Genomic DNA, 7,850 nt, shown 5'->3' on the forward strand with positions numbered 1-7,850 from the left:
AGATTCAGGAAAATACAGTGGGGGAGCTGATGGTGACTGGGAGAGCTGTGTGAAGTCCCGAGGTCCCTACTTTAAAGGGGACTGAGGCATCATTGTCCTATGTACAGTGTTTCTTGTATCTTGGATCTTCTTCAATAAATGTCTATTTTCACATTACATGGCTGGATACCTTCTGGACAGACCTCAGAAGTGTCTCCTATTAGAGCTCTTATAAATTTGAATACGGCTACATGTCAGTTCTTTGGAATCAATCCAGAATTTAGACTTTTGGGGCTTTCCCCCAACAATCAGCCAGGAGGGTTCTGAAGAACCCGTGAAAGCCAGGAGTATAATGGGGAAAAAACAGGCTTTGCTGGGGGATATTCCAGGATGGCCAAGTACTCATGCTTTGGACCAGTTGGCACAAGCATTGGAGGCTTGGAGACCAGTGCATGAGTAAAGGGATGCCCTGAAGTAGAGGGAGTCTGAAGACAGATAACGAAAAGAAAGATGTGAAGGCCACAATATCCACAGTAGCCTGGCCCCTCTTTTTTCCTTGGAGATTTTCTTGGGAAGAGTCAATAGCACTGGTCACTCAGAATCACCATTTGGAGGAGGATCTGATTAGAAAAAAAAGTCCACCTGACCCAGGCGGCTACTACTAAAGGCCCCTAGCAACATTTGCAGGATAGTGATGAGAAGATAGAAACCTCAGCCTGCAGGCTAGTGAAACCAAAAGGAAAGCAAGTGCCACACTGCTCCTTTATGGGAGGAGCCTAAGAAGCTAGACAAGGGAAATGGCCAAAGATTGTCCCTAGTTAAGGATAATCCAGGGGTACCAGAGGCCCCATGTAGAAGTAATTATCCATTGGACCCCACATAAAGAAGATCTTTGCTCTAGCAGATACTGGAGCATAATGCACACTGATCTATGGTAATATCCATAAATGTATGGGCTATGTTATTGCTATAGATGGCTGAGGTGTAGTTCTGTAAAGATGAAGCAAGTCTCACTCTGATTAGTCACCTGTCCCTAAGGCCTTAGCAGCTGTTAATTTTTGTCCCTACCTGAATATTTATTGGGCATCCTTATCTTAGTTCAGTTAGGTAAAATATCCACAACAATAGGAGAGTTCCATTTGAGGATAGGAGCAATTGAGCAATTAAGTCCACACTCAAGGAAAAGGCAAAACGGACACCTGTGAAGCTCCTAGAAGGGAGGTGGGTTATATCTGTGAGACAGTGTCGCTTTCCTGGGGGACCTGCAGAGGTCACCAATATGGTGAAAGAGCTATGTAGAGTGGGCATAATTCATCCCACCCATAGGCCCTTTAACAGCCCTGTCTGGCCAGTCTGCAAACCAGATGGGTCCTGGCAGGTGACTGTGGACTACATGGAGCTTCATAAAGTAGTTTCCCCCCATCCATGCTGCAGGTCCTAATATCGCCCGATTATTAAATGAAGTCAGTGAGTCTCTGGGAACATATCATTTTGTATTAGATCTTGCTAATTCCTTCTTCAATATTCCCAAAGACTCACAAAGCCAACACCAGTTTGTCTTCAGCTGGGAGGGAGAAAACTGGATGTTTCAGGAGTTACCACAAAACTACCTGCATAGCCCCATCATCTGCCATAGCTTAGTAGCAAAAAATATACCTATGTGGAAATATGGGGGTGTCATCGTTATATTGATGACATTCTGCTACCTGGTAATAACCTTGCTATTTTATATAAGGTGTTGGAGAATCCACTAAGCACCTAGAAGGATGGGGAGCGGTTGTAAACTGCAACAAAGTGCAAGGGTCTGGGTCCTCCAACAAATTCTTGGGTGTTGTCTGGTCTAGTAAGACAAAACTCATTCCCACTGCTGTGTTGGATAAGATTCAAAATTATCCTATGCCAGAATCAGTGAAACAATTGCAAATATTGGAGGCCTTTTATTCCCTCATCCAGCTCAGTTGTTAAGTCCCATTTATGGATTAGTAAATAAAAGAGCAATTTGGGATTGGATTGATGACTTCACCAGTGCAAGGATGGCAGTAAAACAAACTCAGGAATTGGGGGTAGTGGATCCAACCAACCCTTGTAAATTAGATGATTCAGTCTATCCAGAGGCCTTTGGGTGGAGCTCACAGTAAAAGCAAGAAGGGAGGAAGGTGCCCCTAGGTTTCTGGTCTCAATTTGGAAGGGAGCTGAACAGAGGTATAGTTCTATGGAGGAACAACTTTTAGCAGTGTACCTTAGTCTACAGCATGTACGAGCATCGTGAAAGCCTCGCCAGTAACACCAAGAACACAATACCTCATTGCTGATGGATCCAAGAGTTTGCCAAGTCTTAATTGGGGGTGGCCAGTCCACTACCCTGCACTAGTGGTATGCCTACCTACAGTGACAATGTGCCCTTTCGACCAGTCCACTGAGTGCTGAGCTGCATGCCATCATGGGCCCAGTCACGCATATTAGTGAAATGCTTGTGGACACATCCACCATTAAAGTCGCATATTAAAGAAGGTCAGGCACCAATCCCTGCAACTGCCTGGTACACCAATGGGTGCAGTAAAGTCAGTCTGCCCCATTGGACTGCAGTGGTCATACAGCTGAGTACAGGCACTACATGGCTGGATGGAGGAAGCCAGCAAAGCTGTCAATGGGCAAAGCTGCAAGCAGCTTGGTTGGTACTGATGCATGAACTGAGCCTTATCTCTCTGGCGACTGACAGCTGGGCTGTCTACAAAAGCCTCTCTTTGTGGATAAGACAATGGAAAAAGGACAACTGGGAAGTTCGGCACCACCCACTATGGGAGAGCTGAAATGTAGAATGAGATCTGGGAAAGGACAAAAGGCTTGGAGGTCACTGTGTACTATGCGCCAGCCCACAGGGTTACATCCCCTATGGGAAATCAAGAGTCAGATCAGTTGGCCCAGGTCTGATACATAGAGGAAAGCAGTGATCCTCAAGAAATGGTCCACTGGCTACATAGAAAGACTGGACACAAGGGGGTACATACCCTTTAGGAAACTGCCAAACAGATGAGCATGAACCTCATCCATGCCCATGTTAAGGAGGAGTTCCAGGACTATACCCCTTATTCTCTCAAAGGCAAGAGAAAACTGCCATGGCACCTTAGACAGATAGCAAGGGCAGGAGCACCAGCCAGGAGATGGCCAGTGGACTATATCAGACCCTTGCCACTGTCTCAAAAATGTAGATATGCATTGACATGTGTTGATGCTGCCACTGGCCTGTTGCAAGCATATCCTAATAAGAAAGCAACCCCGAGGGCTACTGTAAAGGGACTTAGGCAACTGTGTGCTGCATTCAGACATTGACAATGACCAAGGGACTCATTTCACTGGTCACCAGGTGCACGTATGGGCCAAGAAGAACAATATAATGTGGCACATTTATCTGTCCTATAATCCTAAAGTTACTGGATTGATTGAGAGGATGAATGGACTGTTGAAACAGGCTTTGTGAAGAGAAACCCACTTTTTAAAGGGATGGACACATAGGTTACCAGAAGCTCTGATGGAACTCAAAGCAATGGACCACTGACAGCAATGAGGATTCAGCTGGAGAGCTCGACTGCTGAATGGACTTCGCAACTGGGACCACTTAATGAGGTGTTATTTACAGCTCCATGCCACCTAGAGTCAGGGACCAGTCACTTGCAAGTACCTTGGGTATGGCAGCTTCTTTGCCCATATATGTAAATTTCTCCTATTAAGGCTCTTCTGAATTTAAATAAGGCTATGCGTCAGTTCTTTGGAATTGACCCTTAATTTAGATTTTTGGGGCTTTCCCCCAACCACATCTTACCATACTTAATTCCACAGCAACTCTGAGTTTGGGGCTGTTATCATCATTTCACAGATGAAAAAGCTGGAGAGATGATAGGTAAGTTACTGTGCCACCCAGTGACTTTTCAGCAGATTTTTTGATCCAATCTATACCAGTGGTTCTCAAAATGTGGCCACTGGACCAATAGCCTCAGCATTACCTGACAACCTTTTAGAAGGCTACCTCTCAGGCCCCATCATGAACCTACTGAATCAGACTCTGGGGATGGAGTCCAGTGATCTGAGTTTTAACAGCCCTCCTGGTGATTCCAACGCACACTCGTGTTTGAGAACTTTGGCTCTGCACTCCACTGCCTCTTTCTGGCCCATCCTGAAGCAACCACCCAAAAGAGGAAATTATGTATGCTTGGATCTGGAATTCCCTAGTGAAAAGGGCAAAGAGGGCAGGAGTGATAAGGCAGTGTTTTCCAAAGGCTATCAATGCCTGGAGCCTAGACAGCGCCCCCAGTGCAGGGCAAACGGTACAGGTGTCTAGCCACCCCAGCTACACCCCACTCTAACCAGGGGACTCAAGGGAATTTCCGGTCATTGTCTGAAATACAGACCCAATGAGAAGCACAGCCCGAACGCATTTGAGGTAAATTTTCTTTCCCTCCGTCCAGGCTTTGTTCAGTTCTCTATCCATTCATTCACTCATCAAGCATTTGCTGACTGCTGTTGTTTGTCAGCCCACTGAGCCCAAATACTTCAGCTGCTTTCAATACAAGGAGGTAAATGGAAGCTTCCTCCAGACCCCTTTCCCCACAGCCTCCCTTCTGTTCCCTCAGTCTCCAACATCCTTAATTCTCCAACAAAGGGTTAAGGCCAGGCTGGTAAGAAGCCTACGAGGCACTGTTCGGTGATGCCAGCCCAGGGCAGTTGGGACATGAAGTGCCTGCCAATGGGAATGATGGCTGAGCAAATAGATCTTACAGTGCAGGGACAAGGTTAGCCCAAGCAGGCTTCCCCCAGCCCAGGCCCTGAGAATCCAAGAGATCTACCAAATGCTCTGGGTCCAGCAGTCATTCATCTAGATGCTGCAGCTTGTCTCCAGGGGCAGAAATGAATAAGGTGGACTAATACTTATAAAATGGCTTCCAGGATATGACTGGTCCCTCCCAAACCCCACAGAGTCCTCACATCATCTGTGTCATCCCCATTCTTCCCATAGGGACACAGGAGGGCTAAGAGTCTTCCCCAAGTTCTCACAGGAAGGAATCACATTCCATTCCATCTGATGCCACCACTGGCTTGCCCCTTTGCTTCTGGCAACCTCTGCCAGGAGTGGACACTGGATCTTTGCCAGCATGATATTCCTAAGAGCTGCTTCAGCTTTTTGTGTGGAAATGAAGATTCTTGCAATGAAACAGACTCACAGAAACAGAGAACAAACTGACTGTTACTGGGGAGAGAAGGGTAGGGGATGGGTAAAAAAGGTGACGGGGAATAAGAGGTATAAATATCCACTTATAAAATAAATAAGCCACAGAGATATAGTGTGCCGCACAGGAAAAATAGTCAATATTATCATAATAACTTTGTGTAATGACAGATGGTTACTAGACTTATTTTGGTGATTACTTCATAAGGAATATAAATGTTGAAACACTATGTTATATACCTGAAATTAATACTATATTGTAAGTCAACTATACTTTAATTGAAAAGAAAGAAAGAAGAAAGAAAGAAAGAAAGAAAGAAAGAAAGAAAGAAAGAAAGAAAGAAAGAAAGAAAGGAAGGAAGGAAGGAAGAAAAGAAAGACAGACCTTGCTTTTGCCCCTAACCAAACTCTCTCAGGTCTTTTACCCTGAGGTCTCTGTTCCTCATCTGTGAAATAAGGGGCTAGAAAAGACCAGGTCCCCATTCTCCCCAGCTCCACACTGCTGCCTCTGGCTCTGGCTCTGGCTCTGCCCTGCCCTTATATTTGTACCATCTATACAAGCAGGACCAGCTACATAAGTTGTGTGACCCAAAGCAAAATGAAAACACAGGACATCTTGTTCAAAAATTTGTTCAAAAGATTAAGAATTTCAAGATGGTGACATCAGAACACTGAACCTCACAGGGCCTCCTGAACATGAGGCCCTTGTAACAGCATGGGTCCAGTTCCCATGAAGCCTGCCCTGGTTCAATGGAATCTGACAGAACTGGGTCACTCAATTGAAGAGCCAGGTGTCATAGACCAAGTGCCCCCACAGTAGGGGCTCCTGTACATCATGCTCTAAGAGGTGCTGGAAAACAGGAAGCTCCACCCACAGGGGCCTGAGGGACACAAAAGCTGCCAAGTCAAGAGTCATTTGTTGCTCCCTGCATGCTTGCTGGCATGCCCAGCCAGGCCCAGGTGAAGAGTCATAATTGGCCTGAGCCAATCATGGGTTTCCCATCCCAGCCTCCCTTAAGCTAGAGGAGGCTCTATGTTCTGCTGAGATTTATGGAAGAGATTTCACCTTCCCTGAGCCTTGTACCTGCTTTATACTGCTGTGGGTTTGCCCCATATGTGGGTGTGTGCACTGGGCGTGGTCCCTCCCTTCTCCAAACTGATACTGGGCTTAAGTGAGCAACAAACATTATAATATAGACTTTTTTAATGTAGGAAAGAGGGCAAGTTTAAAAATTGATGTTAAAAAAATTGCCATGTACTTCTGCCATCACTAATTGGAATATTCCCTTGTGATACCTTCAGCTGCCATGTACTGTCTGACTTTGTAAATGTTGCCATGCTGTTAGGAAGCCCAAGCTCACCTATATGTCCAGACCCCATGAGAGGTCAGGAAAGAACATGAAGTCAAAGGGCTGCCAGTCTATTCTCCATTCCTTCAACCATTTGACTGCAACCACGCAATGAACACCCAAATTTCTGACCAAGAACCAAAACAAAACTGAATGTTAGACTTCAAAGCTCGTTATGACAATCTAGGTAGGCACTCCCTGGGGCTCCCCTACTGGCAGGTTTTGTGAACTTAAGCAATTTGCATTGGGGGTGGGGCTCCTTAAAGCAGAAGATATAAAATGATTCATCTAATATTAGGTTTAAAAGTCCATATCTATGTAGAAAAGATTCATGCAAGAGACAGGCCTTAAATCATAAGCTTCCTCCTAAATATGTCATCACTGCCATCCATGCCATCTCTGCCCCATGCTCCAACTGCCCCTCTTTCAACTGCAGCATTTTTGTCCCTTGGAGGCAAAATGAGAACCGGGGGAGGGGTGGGTCAGGGAGTGACCCTGGACTGAGAAAAATAGGTCCCACCTCACAAGCAACAGCAGAGGTCAGGGGCTGGGCCTCAGCCTGGAAGGGGACACATGGCCACAGGAACAAGGTCTCTCAAAGACAGAACAGGACCAGAAGCCAGAAAGACTCTGACAGCCTGGGGTGGGGAATAATTGTGCGGGGTGTCCTTCTATCTTCTTGAAGAGAAATGGACATGACCCACAGTTCTGAGATTGGGCTGATCCTAGAAGGGGAGTAGTTATGGGCCTAGTTTTGAAGATTAGAAGTCTTCAGGGGCCAGCAGGCCAGCAGGCCATTGCAGTATCCCCTTCTCCACTTTCCCAAATCTCTCGCCCTTTCCTAATGTTTCTCACCTGCCCCTCATCCGTATTAGGGAAAAAAATAAATCCATGTTTTGTCTGTGCAAAAACTGTATAGAATTAGGAGCACAAGACCTTATCCTAGGCTTAAATAGATATAGACTCCTCTAGAAGAGCACATTAAAATGGACAACCAGTGCCCTTGGGTCTCAATCAGACTAGAGGGTAGACAAGTTTCTTGAGATGCCCAAGGGTTTTGATTTCCAAAAGAGGTAAAGAATGTCTATTCTCGAGTTGCTCAAATCTTCCCAGTTCCCTAAAATTTTCCCAAAAAATCCTCTTGTAGAGTTTTTTCTTAGGCTGAAGTTTCTTTTAACATATTTCTTTGCTTTGAGGGAAGTTTAAAGCCAGGTACTGCAGCCACCAGAGCCTTCTGTAAGATTCCTTGAAGATGGTGCTAATTCAGGGCTATCAGTTACCTAAGATAGAGGGTGTCTGGG

This window comes from Pteronotus mesoamericanus, unplaced genomic scaffold (assembly GCF_021234165.1).
Source record: "Pteronotus mesoamericanus isolate MK-2021 breed Mesoamerican mustached bat unplaced genomic scaffold, CSHL_Meso_final contig_27, whole genome shotgun sequence".
NCBI classification, from domain to species: Eukaryota; Metazoa; Chordata; class Mammalia; order Chiroptera; family Mormoopidae; genus Pteronotus; species Pteronotus mesoamericanus.